General features: G+C 38.1%; 1 protein-coding gene across 11 annotated transcripts in view; it reads right to left on the reverse strand.

The window, feature by feature from the left end:
* The window catches only part of ADD1 (adducin 1), a 58,305-nt gene extending 36,651 nt beyond the window's left edge, over nucleotides 1–21,654 (reverse strand). For 2 of the 11 annotated variants that reach the window (XM_030450402.1, XM_030450403.1), the window contains exon 1: nucleotides 21,491–21,640. The gene's annotated coding sequence lies outside the window, so the exon portion shown is untranslated. Of the gene's footprint in view, nucleotides 1–1,314; nucleotides 1,318–6,971; nucleotides 7,007–13,143; nucleotides 13,149–21,490 lie in introns of those variants that run through there. The other 9 variants (XM_030450400.1, XM_030450392.1, XM_030450396.1 and 6 more) reach the window with 8 other exon arrangements.

Consider the following 21,654-nt stretch of genomic DNA (forward strand, 5'->3'; position numbering starts at 1 on the left):
GCAGCAAGAAACCCAAGAGGTAACTAAAGCCATTGTGAACAGTTCATGAGAATACTAAATTCATGGGGAGATGGCAAGAAAGCAGAAAATCTACCTGTGAAAAGAAATTTTCATTATCACTTGGTATTTGAAAAAAAACAAAAAAACCCTTTTTATAAATTTGCACTATTGGCACTTCACTCAATATTTTTATTTTCTGTACTTGTTTTCTGGTACTTTAGAATAACATTTGCCATATCTTGCTCCTTAAAAAATTAACTTTGTAACACAGAAATTACTTCTGATTTGCATTTCAACTTCCATCATTTTCACAGAGAACATTTTGGCACCAGTGACAGTGGATTTGCTCTTGCCATTTCAAATGTTTCCCACTGAACTTCAAGAAGAAAAGGCTGCCTCTATCTTAGGAAGTCTAAGAACAAAAAGTAAATCATGGCTGTACTAGTTACTGGACAGCATACTTAACATCCAAACAATGGTACTCTTTTTTAGCAAATGTTCCTAGCTCACACTTCTTCAAAATTTCCTCTGCTCTTTGTTTTTAAACAGGAAGAGACTGTTTCATGAACAAGAACAGTTATTTATCTTGTTATGAATGCAAGAACCATCATATTGCTTACTTAATGTACATGCTTTGAGTTAAAATTCTGGACTCTAAAAACAGAGAAATACAAGAAGTTTATCTGGCTAGAACAACTGCATTTTATATGTGTAATATCACGCTTTAGTATCTGTGACACTAGTTCAAGACACACCTTTCTTATGGGGACAGGCTGAGTGATTGTTCAGCTTGGAGAAGAGAAAGCTACAGGGAGAACTTGTAGCAGTATTCCAGTACCTGAAGGGGCTACAAGAAAGCTGAAGAGGGACTATTTATAAAGTCATGCAGTAACAGGACAGGAGGGAACAATTTCTAACTGAAATTGGGAAATAACTTTGTATTAGATGTTAGGCAGAAATTTTTTCCTGTGAAGGTGGCAAGACACTGGCACAGGCTGCACAGAGAAACTGTGGAGGCCCCCTCCATAGAAGTACTCAAGGTCAGGCTGTTGGAGTAACCTAGTTTAGTGGGAGGTGTCCCTGGCCATGCCAGGGAGGTTGGAACTAGGTGATCTTTAAGGTCTCTTCCAATCCAACCCATTCTATGATTAACTGAACATCAAAATTACCTTACTTTCACGCCTTTGACTAAGTAACTTTAATCTACTTGTTCAGTCTGCTTCCCATACAACATTTCTGCAAGGGTTCAGTGCATAAGTAGCAATATTATCTTCCCTAAATTTGGAAACATTAAAAAAAACCCACAACAACCACCCGCTACCAGAATATTTCTCATGTACACACTTAAGAAAGAAAAAAAGAAAGGGAAGATATAAAACACTGGGAATTCAAGGAAGGGCTGCAAAAATGATCCAGAGAATAGGAGACGGATTTGTAAGGATTAGTAACCAGAAAGGTTAACTGGTCAAATGGGTGACAGGATCTTACAGTCTTGATAAAAAGAGCATGGGGAGATTCAACATTTGGGAGCAAATATCAGACACATATGCCCTTGAACAGAGTTGGAAGTTTCCTAACCATTTACACACAATACCAAATCAATAGCTTTGCTTTTAAAACCTTTATAAAAATTGATTTTAATCTAACTTTCAGAGTACCTTCTCCACTATCGTTCTTGACTGAAATCAGTCCCATCTGAAAGCTATGAATCTTCCCTTCCTTCTTAGACTTAGGGAAAAATTAATTCCCACATGCACAATATGCTCATGTTATTTGCAGCTTCCAAAGCACTTCCAGTATTCTAGCATTTCTGTGGTGTTTTTTTTTTTTTTTCAATATAGCACCTTCTTCCGCTGGTAGGTTGGTGACAGCTGGAAACTGAATGTCAGACAGAAGGCACAAGACAGTACCAGAAATTCTCCTTAGTGAGAATTTCCTTCCTCTGTGTTCAGGTCAAACTGATCTGACTTGATAGGACAATTTTTCCCTCAGGCCAGGAAGGATGTGTATGTCTTACCATTTTTTATGATCTGCAACATGGACTGCAATTCTGCCTGACTCATTCAGACACATCTTACCTGACAAATTTCAGTGACAAAAACTACACATTTTCCTAAATACCTTAGCTTGCTTCACTGGCTTCTTCCATGCATTCAGCAATTCAGTCCACTGAAACCAAGTTGCTTAAGTTTTGGATTTTTTTTAAAGTGACCTTTAGCAGCCTATAGAATAAAAAGGGTTGTACAAGAGAGGTGGCCAGTTTCTACATGCCTTACGGACAAAACCATAAATTTGTTGAACAGAAAACAGTAATGACAAATTTTTTTCTATCCTGCTTTACTGCAAAATTAAATTTCATCACTGACGTGATACAGACTCAGCTACACACACTACTCAGTACTACACTAGAATAAGTCACTAATTTTCATTTTCATCCTTTAATTGCACAAAAGATACCTGAGGCAAAGACAATGTAAAATTCAAAGGCTGAGGCACTGCCCACCATTGGCAGTCATGGATGGTACCAGTATCAAAAAACAAATGTACATTTCTTTTTGCCATCAGGGTCATGAGTACATCCAAAGCAGTATTTGGGTTAAACCTCTGTATAATTTTTAGGTTTCTATGAAACCACATGCACTTTTCAAGCCTCACACAAAACACAGCAATAAGCCAGTGCCCTCATATTTTTTTAAAACAGGTCATATCAGAGCATCAGTTTTCCAAGGGCAGGGCCCCAGCTTTATCCAATGAATGTTTGGAAAGCATGAGACAAACAAATCAGCATGTGTAAGCCAAAAATGAAAACTGCCCTCAAAGCGAAGTTATAAAAGCTGCCAGACTTTGAATTCCAACACCAGATTTGTAGAAAACACAAGTGCATACCTCAGCTTCTCAAACAAAGAGCCAAAACTGGCCAAAGTGAAATAATTTTTAACTTGTCAATGTTGGAAAATTGGTAAAAAAATTTCCGTAATTTTCACATATGCATTTGTAACGAGATTTTCTAAAGAAACAACACACTTAGGAGTCATTAAGTCCTCAAATTACTGAGCAATATACTCTACAGAACCTGCTGGGAGGAAAGCCACCAGACTTACACAGAGGTGGCACTAACCCAAAAAGACTACTGCTGCATCACAGAATAGCATGCACAGGGAGAAGCACAGTGGTGTCACCAGTGGCTTTAGACAGAAAGAAGATCCAGGAGAGGATCTGAGATAAGGATGAGGTTTTACCCCTGTCTGTCATAAACTTGGGATTGCTTCTGACACAGCAGATCAAGAGGAAGAATGCACAGCACAGGCTTTCCCCCCCAGGCAGTGGAGAGGCTCTGGTGCTGCATGAGAACTGTGGAGTTCATAAGCAGCAGAAGGCAGAAGACTTCAGAGTGTGCTTGAATACAGGACACAGTATGAGTTGCAAGTTGTATAAAGTCAAGTCACACACATACTCTTGATGAAAAATGTAAAAGTTTTCAATTCTTTCCTTAAGATATTCTTCTGACACCAAGGTTTAGCAAAATATGAAAAATAAACAAGGCCCCTACGTTGTGCAATATGACCACAACAGCATTGTTACACTTTTTGTATAAGGTTTTATAAGTAGTATTTTCTGATGGTACAACCCTTCTTTTTTTAAATAAAGGGGAGGGGACTTTAAGAAATTACACATGACAATCTACCTTTGTTAAAATGTTTCTTAAGGTTCACAAACAGGTTATACCAGGTCAGCGTCTGGGAAAAAAACAAACCAGCAAGCAAAAAGACCACCCACGTACCCAAGATACCACGAATACAGAAAACTGAAAACCTTATGTTTAAAATTTTATTTATCATTAGTGTTCATCTCTGTCAAAGCCACTCAGAGCCTATGCTTTCAAAAAGCACTGGGAATAACAAAAGCTACTACAAATTACAGAAGAAATTAAAACTCATTTTTTAACAGAAACATAAATAATTCCCAGATACCTTAAAAACACCAAGAAATTTCAGTTAACTTTAAGCACTCACATCGAAAGTACTAACATTATGATGCATCGAGGATCAACTGAAATAGAGCAGTGCACAGGCAAAGTGGCCCCATCTTGGCTAGGATCCAGTTATTTTCATGTAGACTGAATAGTGAGGGACTAGATTTCTGAAGCATGTTGGCAGTGAACAGTACAATGTCCTTTAACCCTTTGAACTACTCAGCAAAATAACTTTTTCCAGAATAACTGGCTGACATTTTGTATCTTTACTTATTTATGGGGAAGACAAAAGTAGTTGAGAGACTTCTTCCATCATTTACAGAGTGAAAACACTGCTCTCAATTTGCTGCAGTTAGGATTTCACTGCATGCAAGCAGGACAGCTATTTTATAGATCTGGTTTTGTTGGATTTTTAGAAAGTTAATTCCAAGTTAAACTCTGAAAGCCTCTCTCATCCTAGAATGAAGAATCTGTTGACTCACACATTTGGATACTGCCCTCCTGAACAGAAGACTTCGTGGGATAAGCCCCCAAAATTATCAGATTCATAAAAACAAATATCAGGTCATTTTAGTTTTAAGCATAATTGCATTTGACAATGTTAGAACAACTTTAAATGCAGTGTATTGCAAGGGTTAATCACTCAGAATTTGACACACTGTGAAGGATAACTCCACACTTCAAAGTCTGAATATATGAGCCCCACAGATCAGTAACAGTGAAGGTGGCATGCCCACTATCCCTCTGAATTCCCTATGGATATATATGAACAAAGACACCAGGGCACTACTTCTTAAATCTCACCTTTAGTAGGGAAAATGCTATACCGACAGAAAAATTTTCCATTTACTCTTACCGTTCATTAAGAGGCTGAAACTGGATGTTTAGAGATAGTAGTAGAAAAAGGTTCATTAGGGGTTTTAACCACAAGGCATCTAAAGGTGGAGACAAAACTTACTGAGTAAGTAAATAGAGAAGTTTGGGTTTCTTTGCTTGGTTTTGGTTTATTTTGTTTTTAATCAAGGCAGTCAGCTGAGAAACTAAAATTCTAAAAAAAATCAAGTACATGAATTAACAAATTCTGCTTTACAGTTTATTCTGATTATGTAAACAGAGCTTGGTTACAAAAGAGTTCTGAAAAAGGGACTGCAAAATCAAAGTATTCTAGTTCAACTTGTCCATTCACTAGATATCATTAAATCTTAACAAGAGCTCCTACACATTCTGATCTGAAGACATTCTTATTGAAACAAGGACAAACTAGAAGTGCATAGGCATATCAATTTTGCTTTCCAGACCAAACTGAAAAATCAGCATGTCCCTTACGTATTATAAAAAGGAACAATGCCACAATCTAAGACATCCCATCCATTAAGTATTGTGTTGTTCTGAGCTTCTGCTCCGAGGTCCATGGCCTTGAAAAAAAAAAAAACTACCTACCTTCTATCCATCAACAGTGCTAATTAGTTTTCAGAGAATGACAAACAACTCTTTTTAGAGCCTACACTTCATTTTGCAATTTTTATCTGAATCAAGATACACTTTTAGTGTATCTTTTTTTATAAAAGGTACTGCCTTTTATTTATACATTATCCCATTTTTGTTGATGGATTTGTTAGGCAATCACACCATAAATCTTAAGTATGCTCTGGCAGAATTTATTCCTACTCAAAATCATATAATAAACCCTAATAATGAAATTAAAAAATTACATAAATTTCCTAATGCTTTTCAGGAAATGCTAAGAAAGTTAAAAGTAATTACTGTAACTGCTTGAAAGGATTCTGAAATCACAAAAAGGATGAAGAGGCTAAGTAACAGAGTGTGCCACCACTTGGCAACAGAGCCACAAGGTGAACTTATTGTTTCTTGGTGAATTCATCATTCACCTGATGATGAATCAAGTGATGCAGGATCAAGATCCTACAGCAAATGCACCACAAGAAAAAACCCTGCATTACTACAAGACTGGGTGGTTAAGATTTGACATGGAACCAACCTGAATACTGATGACTAGATACATTAATTCAGTTATTTTCTGGCAGAGAATCCAAATAACTCAGAAATTGCTAAAGCAATAAGAGTGTGTGGAGGCATTATGGTGGAACCTCTGAGTTTGATATGTAAGCAGCACAAATGTTGTCAGTGGATATGTTACCAGTTTGACCTAGAACAGAGTGAATGAAAGTACATAAATGAAGTAGAGGCTAAAACAAACACTGGAGATTTCAAAAAGTAGAAATGTTAAATTTTTCATGGATTTCTCATTCAAGTTGAGAGGCTCAAAGACTGAGGCTTTTCCAGGTGCCACCCCCCAGGGCTTTTATAACTCTTGCCAGTTTTAATGGGGAAGGAAGGGAAGGACAGGAATACAGATAAATTGAGACCGATTTAGTCTCTTGACACAGTAGAACCAGATAGAGTTTTAAAAGCGTGTGTGCAGGAGGAAACAAATATCTCTGGAGAATACAAACCGAAGTATTAATTTTCATGTAGACCTTCCATGTGATATTTTATATTGCACTTGCCCACGAAAATAGCTTTGAAATGTGAACTTCACATATATTATTGTCATACTATTTTCAAATTAAACAGCTAATAGCCAGGCTTTTTCAAATTTTTAAAAATCCTTCAGGCACATGAAAAAAATAAGGAAGACAAAGCGGTTTACACCATTTTAATACTGTTTTCATACAAGTCTTAGAAGTGACAGTAAAACGAAGTTCATCTCACTACATAGTTCCCAAATCTAAGTGCATTCCCTCTTTTGTCTATCAGAACACTCTTGACAACTTTAATCTAGAGATAAAAGACACAAACTATGGATAGGAATCTTACCAGAACTCATTTTCCTGTATTAGATTGTTGTTATGTGTTAGGAAACAGCAGTATGTCAAGAAATCACCATGAACTCTATTTTATGAGCAGCTCATTTCACTTTTTCCCAGAGAAGCATGAATGTGCTCCACACCCCAAAGTTGATAGTCATGTTTCCTACCTCTGGGTAAACATCCAGGGCCAAGCACACCCACCCTGCAACAGATGAAACACCATGAGAAAACCATCCTCCTTACCATGCTGTCACCCTTGTCAGGCAAGCATTGCATAACCAGCCATGGCTGCATAAATGAACATTATGCAAATCCAGGACTTATCTTCCAGCTGAGATTACAATTGTTTCCACCTGACAGTGGCATAAAGATGTTATTTGCTTTGCCCTCTGGGGATTCAGAATTGGGGAGAAATGTGGTAGGCCAGTTTCTCCAGTCACTGTAAATCATGCAAACATTATGCTTAATGGTCTTCAGCATGGTTTCTTTCAGAATCAAACACAACTGTCTACAGCAGCCCAGACTTGAGCATTTCAGGAGTCATGGCTACTCTCACACTTTCTACTAGCCCTATTTCTTAATTTCTTAACCAGAAATAGTCTAGTTTTACATTACATTGTTCACTGAAGATTCAACAAATGAGAATGCACGAAACTCAGAAGAACATGCAGAAACCAGAGGAAAAAGATTCTGTCTGCACTGCAAGAGGACAAGAACAAACCCAAGACTGGTACTTGCCCAATTACTAGAATGGCTGCAGAGCTTCACACAACACAGTGGAGGTAACTGGTGGAACAGCTCATGCTCTGCTGTTAGGAAGTCAGCCCACGCATAAAGGCTGCCTTCACTGCAGGGGCTAAGCTGGCTGCATCTACATTATGGGTCTGGTTCCAGCCACCCAGTCTGAGACCTAACAGACACACCCCAGCTTCCCCTCCTGCTCTTCCACATGTCCAGCTTTGAAAGAACCACTCCCAAGCACACAAATCCTCTCTCAAGGTTCATCCCAAAACATTAGGTAAAGACAGAAGAACACACCTGTCCTGAACAGCCAGAGTATCTGAACTTGCATGACTATAATGTTCCACAAAACTAAACTAAAACCACTATTCAAACCAACAGAAAAAAAATGAAATCATGTTTCTGGGCATTCTATGCTTATGGAATTTAAGTCCCAATGGAAAATGCAAAAGGCTCCTGTTCCACCGATCCCCATGCTTCAACTGAACTGAAAACCATCCATAAAGACCAACATCTTTTGGCAAGGACTTATTTTAATTGACAAACATTCAAAGATTTATATTAAAAAACCTAGTGCTTCTATACATCTGTCTTGTTATTGTTGTCTAAAAACAACTCCAATATTATACTCTTTATTGCAGATTTTCTCTCAGATCCCTATCCTAGCAACTCCTATCAGTGGACAAAATGCCCTGCAGCTTTCAACATGACCACTACCAACAGCTAGAACACTTGTAAAAAACACACTACACCTGCTCATTTTGCCTAGTAGTAACCAGAGACCTTCCCCCATTATGTTGTAAAAATTGCATCTATCTAGCATTAGGCTTATAATCCCAGAAACAGAAATTTAAATAAATTAACACCACAGACACAGTTGTATTGAATCAATTGAAGTCACACAGGATCCTGAATAAGCCACATAATGTACTTTTATTCCTGACTCTAGATGTAAAAAACCCTCTTTACCATTATTTTATCCCTGAAATACTTATGTTCTGTTCTTTCAAGTTAATTGAAAGGTTACTGGCATCAGAAATGGCAAAACACAGTGACACGCACTCACTATTAAAGCCAGAATTCTAAACCCAGCTTTTACAGCAATTGCCCAAACAGCATGAAGTTGGATACATGTCAGCAGTTTCTGCCCATGTGAAGTCCAACTGATCTCAAGAAAACCTTAGAAGCTGGAAAGCAGCCTTCCAAGGAGATGGGAAAAACAACTGTGTGAAATGAAAACAATAATTATGTGTATTAAACCTGTACTGTGGTGTATGGTTTTACAACAGTATTATTTCATACGTAGAAATATCTACTCCTTAAGTAGATGTTGTTTCCATATTTTGCAAGTTTATCATGTTTTCTCAGGAGCACAGCAGTATTTTCAAACTCTACCTTGACAGTTATTCCCACTTTACGCCTATTACATTGCTGAGCCTACACAACTGTTTGTGTGGTGAGACAACAATTTGTTTTTGTTGAACTGAGAGCTGCATAAAAAACTAAGGTAGATAATTTGTAAACAACCTCCTGCCCCCCAAAACCTGCAATAAGATCCATTCAGTACAAGCTCCTGCCCTTAAGGGATTTCAATAGGATCTAACACACCCCATATTATGCCACAAGCAATTCCCACTTTGTTGGGCTTGTTCAAGAGTAGGTTGGATGGGGCTTGGAGCAACCTGGCCTAGCTGGAGGTGTCTCTGCCCATGCAGGGGGACTACAACTAGATGATCCTTTCCAATCCAAATCATTTTATGATTTTGAGTAAAAAAGCATCCACTGAAACTTATGAACCCCAACAGAAAACTTACAAATACGTATTCTATAGGGCCACATGATAAATTACATCTACTTTCCAATTTGAACATTAAAATGTTGCTTTTCTACGCATATCTAGCCACCAACATATCTAATTGTGTCTCTCCCAGAAGTCCCCATGCAAGGTATGTGCAGTCTATATAGGCCATTCAACTTCAGCTACCTTTGAGCCAGAAATAAGTAGCTTCATACTTTTTTTTTTTTTAAGCCAAAAGAAAAGTCTGGCAATTCTAATGTTCAAGGAATTTTTTTGCTTATTAAGTCAACTGCCCAGATTTCATAAGTGATTCTGCAGTATTAGCTGTTGTACACAATGAGTATATTTCGTATTTTCTAACTCCCACAGTAAAAAAAACCATTTTGGGCTTTACAAGCAAAGGCTAAAACTTTGTCTAAAAGGGAAAAATTGCCAAACACAGTCAAACTAGTGGCTCAACTCTTCAAATATCCTGATAATCCATGGCCAGTGTGTAGTTTAACAGCATAACACATACACTCATTTGCAGTGATTTACTGATTTATGCTTTACAGCATGAAAAATAATTGCATACATTCCAGCATTCCTTGTACAACTGTTACAGAATGTGTAATCTTTGCACTGTGCTTGAACTCTTGAATGTAACACTATCTCACAGTACTTAGTCCTATGGACTAATACAGAATGCAACTTATTAAAAACAGTTTTAAACATATCATATGTAAAAGTCCTAGTGTAATGTAATCCATATTTTAAAACTACTTCTGACCTTACAGTATCGATTTATTTTTCTATTCTACTTCAATGTATTTTTCTTACCTGTCTTCTGTAAACTAAACCAACCTCAGCTTTCACTGCTGCCTCATATTTGCTTATTATTTTCTTTCCTATTTGTTTCAGACCTGACTAAAGAATTACGAAGATATCCCAGCTAATAGCAGCATAGGAAACAATTTAAGATTTTCCCCTCTTTAATCTCTATGAAAATCAGTAGAAATCAGACGAGTTTATGAAGATGTTCAATGACACACAGTAACAATATATCTCACTACCTTATTCTTATTTAGAAATCTGTTATCAACCTTATTCCTTATCTTTACCTCTTATCCTCAAGTTCTTTGCTCTCCTCCAGTCCCAAGCAACCTATACAAGATTGTTACTTATCTTTGTTTCCATTTTCTAGATCTCTAGTAATATAGGACAACATTAATGATAAAAAATATGAACAGCTTGTTATCTAGTCATTGTATTGTATCTACTTTCTGCAAATTCGCTGTGTGCAGATTCCACTGACTCCACCAGCTAGTCCTTAACATTCTTCACACAGAAACTAATCTAATCCAAGTCTTGAAAAGAATATACACTCAGTCTTCTTCAGGGGGAGCAAAGGGGAAGATTTTTCTCATTTATTCTCCCAAGATGAAGTGAATGAGGTTTTACTTTATAAGACAGTTTCACTTTATAAGATAGTTTAGATTTTTTATGAGCAGTGTGCAATGTACAGTGTTTAAGAGGCACAGTGCCTGTGCATGAAAAATACACTTCTAGTAACACTTTAAAAAGCGTGTCACCAGTTATAATGACACAGTATTTAAAAGTTAACATACCTGACTCTCATATGAAACAAAACCAGAATACCAGATGTGAAAATATCATTCCATTTTCAACTGCCTCACTTTCAGAACTACTACAACATCTGCAGGTGATGCTATTCTAGAGCATGCAAGATTATTTCAATTTAAGAAAACTAAGCAATACCCAGCTTCAGTTTTGACATATAAATGAATTAAAAATATCAAAACTACATGCAATGCCAGAAAGCTTTTAATTCTCTCCAGTGTTTGACAGTATATTTTCAGTTAACAAAAAAATTGCTGTGAAACTCATGAATAAAGAGAACTCATCCAATTCAAAGCACAAAGCAAAGTATCTAGGTAGAGCTAAACACTGCACTGGCAATTATTTATACCTAAAATCAACAGGAAATCCAACTGACAGCTTAAGGGAAGTCAATAAAACACATTAAGCACAGTCAGGAAGGAACCTTTCAAACATCATTAAATTTCTATCCTGTCCTAACTAAACTGCTTTCCATGCCTGAACTTCCTTCCAAACAAGCTCTCTAGATGAACATTTAGAATGAATGAGTACAGCAAAGTCAGAATATAGAAAAGTATAAAGCAGGTACTGTATTTCTGCCTGTGTTCATTTGTATAAAAAACATATCTAAGTAGCATACAGTACTGACACACACAGAACAATTGAAAAAATTAACAAATGAAGACTTACAAGTTCCCTCCTGAGCCTGAAATACCACAGCAGGAATTAAAGGAAGATTTAGCACATCATAACAATTGAATAAATTAGAAAACTACTGTAACCTCAGGCAACATTAATTCTCTAATTTGCCAATTAGTGTCTTTCTGTGAGGGAAGGTACTGGAACCCTTTTCCTTGTCAAGTCTCCCTTAAAACTACTAGTCTATTATGCAGAGATATGGGAGCATCTCTCAATGCAAACATAAGCACAATCATTCCTCAAAAAATTACATTCCAACATTATCAGATGGACAGTCTTAGGACAATATACAGAAACAGCAGGGCAAAACATACCAACATGGTATGCAGGGTGTTCACCACCTCAGCCTTTGGAATGTACCAGTATTATGACTTTTTTTAACAGCTCAAAGAACAGTTCTCAGAGAATATGAAGACAATGACATAGACTTCAGTTACACAGGACAGCATAAGAAGAAAACAATACAGGACTCAGTCTAGTGAATTATTCTGTGCTGGTTTGGAGTTTCTTAATGCAAAACATAATAATATTCACTCCATCAGATACAATGCAACATATTACATAAAACAGTATTTAAACTATCCTACTTACCTAGCACTTACTATCCCTTGATATAAGCACTGATGTACACACAGAAAACAGCTCATCTATCTGTCCAAGAAACAGATCACCTACGTCCCTACCGATGTGGTCAAGTTATTGTATTGTATCTGGCTGGCAAGACAGGAATCAAGGGAACAAACAGATATGCTGGGTCAGAGAGTTCATATTCCAAAGTATTATGAAAAACTACATATTACATCCCATTATCCCCTTATATAAGCTAACCAGCTCCATCTTAAAGAGACTCTTTTTCCACTACTCCTAAGGGAAGGCTGTTGCTCTATGCTTCCGTTGCTTAGGAACCATCTTTTCTAATTTCTAGACTAGGTTTATTCTTGGATAGTTTATACCCACTATTTGTTCTCCTACCTTGAGCTAAAGAAGATCTTTTTACTTATCTATGTTGTTTCACTCATAGTTTTATAAAAAGCAACCTCTTTCACACTTTGTTTTCCCAGATCAAACAAGGTACTTTTCTTTCCAAATTTAAAAAAATCTCTGACTATTAAGGTCTCATTAATGATGCAACAAATATCCCCAACCACCTTTTCCTCTAAACATAGTGACTACTTTAGCTGCTTCCCAGCCATTCAATACTCTTCTGCCTCGATACTTAAAAAAAATTCTTGCAACTGAGCCCCTAATTACACAGACCATCGACTTCAAAATTCCGTATTAAGCGGTCATAGTCCCACTGATCTGCACCATGTAACATGACTTTATCTTTATGAAAACCACTTTTATAACCTCAGTTAAGTAAGACCTATTTGCCACTGCACATGTTCAAAACTGTCTTAATTGAAAATTAAGGTAAACTTTTCATGTAGTTCTTCAACGATATCTAAATGATTTTAGACTTATTTCACTATGATATTTCATGTGTTGTCATGCTTCCTGACAAGACAGATGATCAACCTTTTTGAGGCTTTCTGCTTATTCCTCATGCTTCTCTTCAATTTACTATTTTGTTAGATCTTGTTTTGTATATGAAAAAACCACCCCCAAATTTCTTAAGAGTTGCCAGAATTATCTGCATATTGCTATATCACAAGTTCAGCCACATCAGAGGTAGCTGAAAGCACCCTATCAAATAAGCCCTGAACACCACTACAAAACTGGAATTGCAAGAACATCTGGATGCTAAACTAAGTTTTGGCCTTGCAATTTGAATGTTCACATTTATAATTACAATTATCAGTATATCATAACACTCAGAGGGCTTTGGGGTTGTTTGGTTTTTTTTGCTTTAATTGGGCCTTTGTTTTTCACCCTCAATGATATACACCTAATACACGAATAAAAGGATTAATGCCACAAGGTCTCCTCAGAGCTAGAAAAAGAGAAGGCAAGTTAAGGCTGCTCAATTTCATCTTTCCCTCAGATGTTACATCCAAATGAGAGAAACAAAAAATTAAAACAAAAACAAAAACCCAAACCAAACACAACCCAACAACAAAATCTGTATTATCAATCTTTTGGTATGAGAGCACACTGCACAACTATGACAAAATTTTCTTAAAGGAAAAAAAAAGTCTGCAGAAACAAGGTTCAAATTTAGTCTTCCTATAGCAACAGAGAGGAAGGAGGAGAAAATTACCTGCTTCTTCTCTCAGAACATCAGTTCCTTGAAAAAAATAAATTTAGATTTTAGTTTCAATCAAATTAACTGAATTTATTCTACTCATTAATGATTAACACATCAAATTGAGGATTAAATTGCAATACGAAAAGTAGTAAACAGAGTTTCAGACTGAAGGACTGTCCTGTTCCTTCTTGTATTATTTAGAAGGTGCCTAGTCCTCATTAAAGGTCTGCAAAGAAAAGAGGCATTTGAAATCTGCCTCATTCTTAATTAAGCAGCTCCAGTAACTACACCACTGAAAAAGTGCATCACCGCTTGACTTGCAGATGTAATGAATTTTCAGAAATATGGTTATTATAAAAATAACATACTTCAGCAATGCATGTGAACAAAATAATTTTATGCCTTGAACACCAGTAAATGCAGGAGCTTAAGTTCTTTTAAAAGGTGACATTATGAAAAACAAACCCAGGATATCTTGGAGAATTAATTACTGACATCTCTTCATTATGCAACCTTCAGCGTTCTTTGTACTTGGGGGTTGTTTTAATAAATGCTTGAAAATAGTACAATGGACAGTATTCCAGTATCAATAAATACCACTCTTACAATAATGACTGGAAAAAGAAGAAAAATAGTATTCTCAGTCCTTTTGGGATACCAGCTACTTCACTACTTTAGTCAACTCACATTAGATATTATCCCAAACCCACTAAACATGTAGCTGAAGTGGCATATGCAGCTACAAAGGTTTCTTTTTGACATTGTGAGCTTTGCTTGAGGCATGGAGGGATGTCTCCCCACTTAGTGGTAAATATTGACCCATAAAGACTTTAATCCTCAGGCAACTTTTCCACCAGCCAGAATGTTCAATTAATAAGGCTGCCCTCATAATTTGCAAGACTGCCTAAATCCAGCTTTTCTGGCTGACATTCAGATTTTAACCATGCTCCGCAGCCTTCTGTTCACCACTTCTGGCTTTTGTTGACCAGCTGCCAAAATGCTTTTTATTTTCTGGTGGCTGAGCAGGCCAGGGGACAGTTTCAGAAACTACCTTCCTCCAATTTGTGCAACAAACTCTTCACTGTGTTCTCTGATCTTGGATTTTTCCCAAATTGCTGCAGTGAGGGAAAACTGGAGGAAGACTGAAAGGACTATCATTTCTCAACAGTGCAGGAAGGGTACAGGCATCTCCCTGTCCTTTAACTGACATCCCCATTAACAGACTGGAACTGAGTCAAAGGAAGCATCTGACATCAACAATAAAGATTATGCCATATCCAGAAGTGGACACCCCACCTGCCAATTCTTTACTCTATATTGCACACAAACATCCTCTCCTTGCAGGAGAGAGGCAAGAAGTGCAGTATAAGACAATCCATATAACTCAGCAGCATGAAGATTAGTGCAGGTTCTAGAGTACATTGAAGTAAAGCAGGTAAAACACACTAGGAGACCTCTGGGTCCAAGGCACAGAAATCTACCACCTTTCCTTGGCACATAAAAGACACGGTGGCTTTTCCTTAGATTATGCATGTGTATTTTATCCCCCTCTCCATCCACACCAGGATTGATTTATTTACTTTTTCTGGGAAGGGTCTAAATCTACTCTTAACCTAAATCCCATATAAGCAAAGAGAAAAAAAATATCCTTTTCATATGTACCGTTGAGATCTAAGATATTAATTTGCTTTTCCTGCCTATTATTAGACTCCAAAATAATTTAATACAGTACTGCAGATAGGTATTCTATCAAATAAATCTTTATGCTAACTGATGGCCACCAGCACTATAAAAAGTTATTTACAAAATTAGTTTCCAGGCATCTTCATTTTTAATCTACTTATAAATGATACAAAGTTGTTCTGAAAGGCTTCCATGTTACCATTTCTAATTAAAATTACCAGAATATCTTTGAAAATTCCCCACCTAATAAATTTTCAAGTCCAAGAAGACAAAAAAACCTGAACAAACAAAAAACCAAACTCCACACTTTGCAAGATACACAAGTAGACTTAAAAATTACATCCACATTAAGGAAAGAAAATATACTTCAAAATCAAAATGGAATCTTGTGCTTACACTGAGTCTGTTATTCAGCCCTATGGAAACTTGAAGTGGCATTTAAAAATGAAGCAACATTTCAATTGTTTAGAATTTAATCTGAAAATCCTCAAAAAGTTTACCATAACTGAAAGCACCTACAGGAGATGGCAGAGCTAATGAAACATGATTTCCTACCAACTGCAGACTCCCACACTTCCTTATTTCACTGCTTTTATCCCAGGTCCATATGTTCTCCCCTCCCCTACATCCCACCTGAATCTACCACGATTCTTCCCTTCATCTGAGCACCAGTCCACCCATTTTGGCCAAATAAGCATCAAAATGCACTAGGACTGGGTGGGAGCCACACACTGACTGGCAGGCAAGGGTGTCAGTGACACAGCCAGATGCTTCTGCCTCTCAAAACAAATCAGGAGCCATGCCCCTCTCTCAGCCAGGGTGCAAGTTTGGAGATCAGATTATCATCACATTACTAGCAGAAACTGTGTGTTTGAAGTCACCATTTTCCTGTTGATTTTAGCTGAGCATAGCTAAAAGTTTAAAAAGATGAAGAGAAAAGTAAGTGTTTAATTTTGGACTACTCTAAGCTGTAATGACTCAAGATTACTATGCAAAACTATGTTAGACAACATTTTCTGGAGCAAAACCACATCTACTGCATCCCTCAGTTAATGCACAACAACAACAATGCCTTGTTGTGCTGAATTTTATATGGAATGGATGTTTCACAAGCATACATACTTTATAGACTTTGAGCAACATTTTGTAGTGACAATACCTAAAGAAATTGTTTCCTCTGTTTAACCAAAGATGTGCCTTATCCTTCACCTCCAGTCACAATACTATAACAGTATACAGTCAGTAATGTATAACAAAATAACAAAACCAACCAACCAAAAAGAACCTCTGAGGACAATTCTGATCAGTTAAGGTTTTCCAAAACATTTTAATCTGGCATAAGCCATAATAAAGCTGAAATAGTTTATCAGACCTCTAACATCCAAGATCTGAAACATGACAGAGATAGTAAGCATAAGGAGTACCACAAGAATTTGAAAATTTTATGTACAAAATTAAAACAAACCCAAAATAAAGTAAAATAAGTGTCTACGCTGCAAGCCAAATCACAGTTTAGTCCAAAGTTGTTTTTACATGTTTTCTGATTCCAACCAAAAACCTAGAATAACTTGGGTATAATAATTTGATTTGCCCCTAATCTTTGGTGCGTAAAAGTACAACTCAACGTTTATTGATGTGAAAGACATCATAAAGTGTTACTGATTAACTGCATTTGCTGCTCACTTCTTTCATGACCCTTTTTCAGCAATTCAATTAGTTATAAGGAAGAGAAATAAAACCTCACAACTCTGAAATATTTTACTCTTTTCAGATTTCTTGAGTCAAGATCTGAAATCCATACATAACATATGGTGTAAAAATCAGTGGTTTTAAAAGACAAAATCCAATACATGGGTCAATTAAAAAGACAAAGGAACATTTGATTTACTCTCAAGAGCAGAGACTCCAAATCTCAGTTTTAAAGAGTAGCTCTTAATATGCCAGTTTTAAAACTAAACTAAAATATAGGTTCATGTATGTTAATCTTTAATTAATCTGCAGCAAAAACTACTCTAATAAGGCACAGTGCAAGAACTCTTTTGATGGCCCACTTGCTAATGAGGTTGAAAGGTCGACCTTTCACTGAGTAACAGCTACATCTGAGAGAGCAGACAGCTGATTTCTCAAAAGGTAAGCTAATAAGCAAGGTCAAAAGGAGGAAGCTAGGAAGGTACTGTAGAAGTTGTTACTCTTGTTTAGCTGTGCCTTCAAGGACATTTTCATTTTCTTAACGGTCAAAGAGTCAATCAGCAACACCAGCAAGCATATGCTGGTCAGCCAGCTTTACTGGTAGTAGTTATCCAAATCCATCTGTACACTAAAACTTAATTTGCCTTGAAATGAAGAACAGTTAGACTTTAAAATTCCCCAAAGCAGCAGTAATACTGAAACTATTCAAGCCCAGAACTGCTAGTTAGAATGTTAGACTGGAGCCCTCATGACAAATGACATTAGCTAAGCTTATAACTGATTTGAAAACACAGCACGTCTAAAAAGTGTTTAAACATTGTGTTTCCCGGAGTCTCTGCCCTTAGAACTTTTACAACTACTAACCACTAAGATTTCTAAACTGTCAAGACCACGGAAAATGACATCCTCTGATTGCTGAGAAAATAAACAATTTTTACTTCAGCTTGACAAAAGATTATCAAGATTATTCTCAATAATCAATAGATGCTTACTGAGATGATGACAGATGTCATAACAAAGTTATGTTGACCATTCTATTAAATTACTACAGAACCCTTTAATAGCACATGCAATACTTTAAAATTATAGGAAAAGTAACTGGGTAATTTTAAAGTAAAAATTATCATTGATCAAAATATCTGCATAATCAGTACTTCTAAAGAATTATTACCTTTAGTGAAAATAAGCTTTCCTCAGGAAGTAAACTGGTTTAGGTGAGTCACACTTTACACCTTTCTTTACCAACAGGTTTGTACAGCTACTGTTCTCAGCCCTACCAAGTAGCAAGAATAGGTAATGTTTTCCTATTGCCCTGAGGAGGCTGGTTAAATTATGAATGAAAACTGCAAAACTCAGAATCTAAAAGCTTCTAGTATATATTTTTTAAAATACCTGCTTTTGAATCTGTTGATATAGAAGATCTGCAATTTACCTGAAGAATTTTATACTGGTTAGTTAACAAATGTAAAATGAATACCATAACAGAATCAGCTGTTTAAAATTATATTCATATTTGCTCACAATCACTTTTTAAATATAAAGCACCTATCACTCTAAATGCGTCTATGAAATGCTTATGGTGTGAATTACTAACAGTGATATTTCAGAGGCTGGTTTCTGCCATGAATGTCCAAGGTAAGTTCTTGAATTTAGAAGCCATCAAATCAGAAAATCAGCATTATCTTTTACTTCCTGTTCTCATGCTTCAGGTGTCCTCACTCCACCACAGAAGTAACACTTCTTCAATATGCTTTCCTTCATAAAAGTTTTGTTAATATGCATTTTTACCTCAAAGCAGAACTGGCTCATCTGCATAGCAACAGTTTGGGATTTACAAATTACTCACTACTTACCACTACAGTTGCTACAGTTCTTAATTATTTAAGAAAGCTATTTCTACAACTCAGAAAAGCATTTGGTACAAGATTTACTGTCTAGCCTCCTCAGAGTTATAAAGCACTTGTCACATACAAGTTGTATGCTTACTAGCAATCAACATGCTAAGCTTCCTTCTACTTTGAAACCTCTAGTTGAAATATTTTATTCTATTTATTAACAAAATCAGCTACTTCAAAATTCAGCTTTTTCCTCCTATAACAAGTCACAGAATGTTAGATAAGATTTGTTAAAAGCACTTCATGCTACGAAGCTATGCTTCAAAAACAGCGACTTGCATAGGGCAGAAGTAGGTTTACCCTTACTCCTGTGTAAATCACTCAGTGCTCAAATGGGTTTGTCCACATAATCTCATCAAATGACCCAATTCCATACATGCAAAACAACATTTAATATTGTAGTGAGTCTCAAATAATGACAACAGAGTTAAGTAATTTTCTGCTGAAGACATCTAAAAAGAACTGTCACAGAAAAATACTGATTCAGTAAGTGACCTTCTTCACTCTACAGCATTAATGAACCATACTCTAATGCACTTATTGACACAACATGCTAGGAAAAGTGCTTGCTTCCGATGAAGCACAAACATTCACATTTCTCATATAATTTTGTAACAGTCAACCGTAAAAAGAAAACATTCAGGCAACAAAACAGTTTTTGGCTAAAAAAGCACCATCCTCAATGTGGAAATTCATATAGAAAACAGGCCTCTAGTAAAAAGACAGGAGATTTAAACATGTAAATATAATAATGCAGGTTATCTTATATTATTTAAAAATAGTTCTTTCTTCTTAAAAAAAATAAGAGCAAATTCTCAGCAGTTAAGAACTGCTGAGTATGCTGTTGGCATGTTCAGTCACGCAACAAGAACCGAGAGACCTAAAATGCCTGTGTGCATGGAGATACCTGTAGCTTTCAGCAAAGCATACAGAAATTATATCACAGATTCATATCATAGAATGCTTTGAGCTGAAAGGTACCTTAAAGATCACCAGTTTCCACTCCCACTAGACCAGGTTGCTGAAAGCAACCATCCAACCGTTCCTTGACTACGTAGCAGTAGTTACAGCTTGAGAATTTGTAAGCTGAAGATAGTTTTGCTTTTTAAAGTTCCATATAAAGACAGAGGTCCCACGCAAGAACACAGACTTTCGGTATATGATAACGTTCTGATCTATAGCAACTTCTCAAAAAGCAGAAAATAAAACAAAACCAGCAACCAACTTACACCACTGAGCTACAGCAGTATCTTATGAAAGATTTAAACGCAGTGCTGTTCCTAGCCCCCTACCTCACTACTGCCATGGGTATTTTTTCAGCTTGACTAGATTCCCTCCCTATTTGCCAGCCTAAAGCCAACGCAGATTAAGAATCAACTGTAAAAGCTGCAAAGAGACGGAGCAGTAATTATGTGCATAAAGACATACGACATCTTGTTTTAAAAGCAGGCACTGGAAATGTCAAAATATAGGTGCTCCTTCCATTAGAGCTAAAAAACCAGCTGCCCGTCTGCTGCTCGTAGGTGCCCCGCCAATCAATAACGCTGCACAAACGCGCCACATCTCCTTCATTCCTACGTCCTCTGCGGACGATTGTTTGGGCACTCTCATGCCCGTATTTTGCCAAGCATAACCAGCAGGCCAGCTCGCAGTCTAGAAGGAAGGGCAGGTGAAGCAGAAGGGCGCCGGGGGAAGAGCCAGCAGACGCACGGCTTGGGTGCAATGGAGACTTTAAGGCTGAGCAGCCGCTTTTCTGCGGCGGCAGCCCGGGCAGGAGCATCTCACCTCGCTCTCCGCGGCGGGCAAGGGACCGTCTCCCCTGAGCGATGGCACCTGCCCCTACAACCCTGAATCGCCCCCGCAGCTCAGCCCCATCCCGTTCAGCGGCTGGAGGCCATCTCACTCTGCCCCCATCACACCCAAGCCCAGGAACCCTCCGTCCCCGCCCCAGCCCCCTCACCACAGGCACCCTGCGAGAGGCGGGCAGCTGGTTTTTCCACACACACCTCCCACCCGCCCGCTGCCTGTTTCCAAGGCAGAGACAACACCCCCCCCCCCCTTCCCTCCTCTCCTCTCTCATCCGCCCCGGGCTAACCAAGCTGGCTCCAGCGTCTGCGCCCCAGCCTCACCTCCTCCTCCCCCCTCCTCTCCTCCCCGCAGCGCCAGCACCCCTCCGCAGCGCCCGCCTCCCCCTCACCGCCCGCCCGCCAACGGCTGCGCCCCCGCCGAGGACCGTTAACGACTGCGCCCCTCAGCCGCGCGCGACACCCACATTACTCTGCCTCCCCCCCCCCCCCTCTCACCACCGCCTCCGCCTCGTCCCGTTACCGGCAGCGCCTCTCCTGCGCCTCCCGCCGCCACCACCACCCCAGGCCCCTCCGCGGCAGCGCTCACCCGAGCACAGATGAGAACGAGCAGCAAGAAGGGAGCGGGAAAGAAGGGTCCGCTACAGCCGCTTCGCCCCGGACCAAGCTTCTCTCCGCCGCCGCTGCCCCAGCACCGCGCTCCGCCTCCCGCCGCTCCCTCCTCCCCCACAGCCACCGAGCGTCCCCAGCCCC

Source organism: Calypte anna, chromosome 4B, assembly GCF_003957555.1.
Source record: "Calypte anna isolate BGI_N300 chromosome 4B, bCalAnn1_v1.p, whole genome shotgun sequence".
NCBI lineage: Eukaryota > Metazoa > Chordata > Aves > Apodiformes > Trochilidae > Calypte > Calypte anna.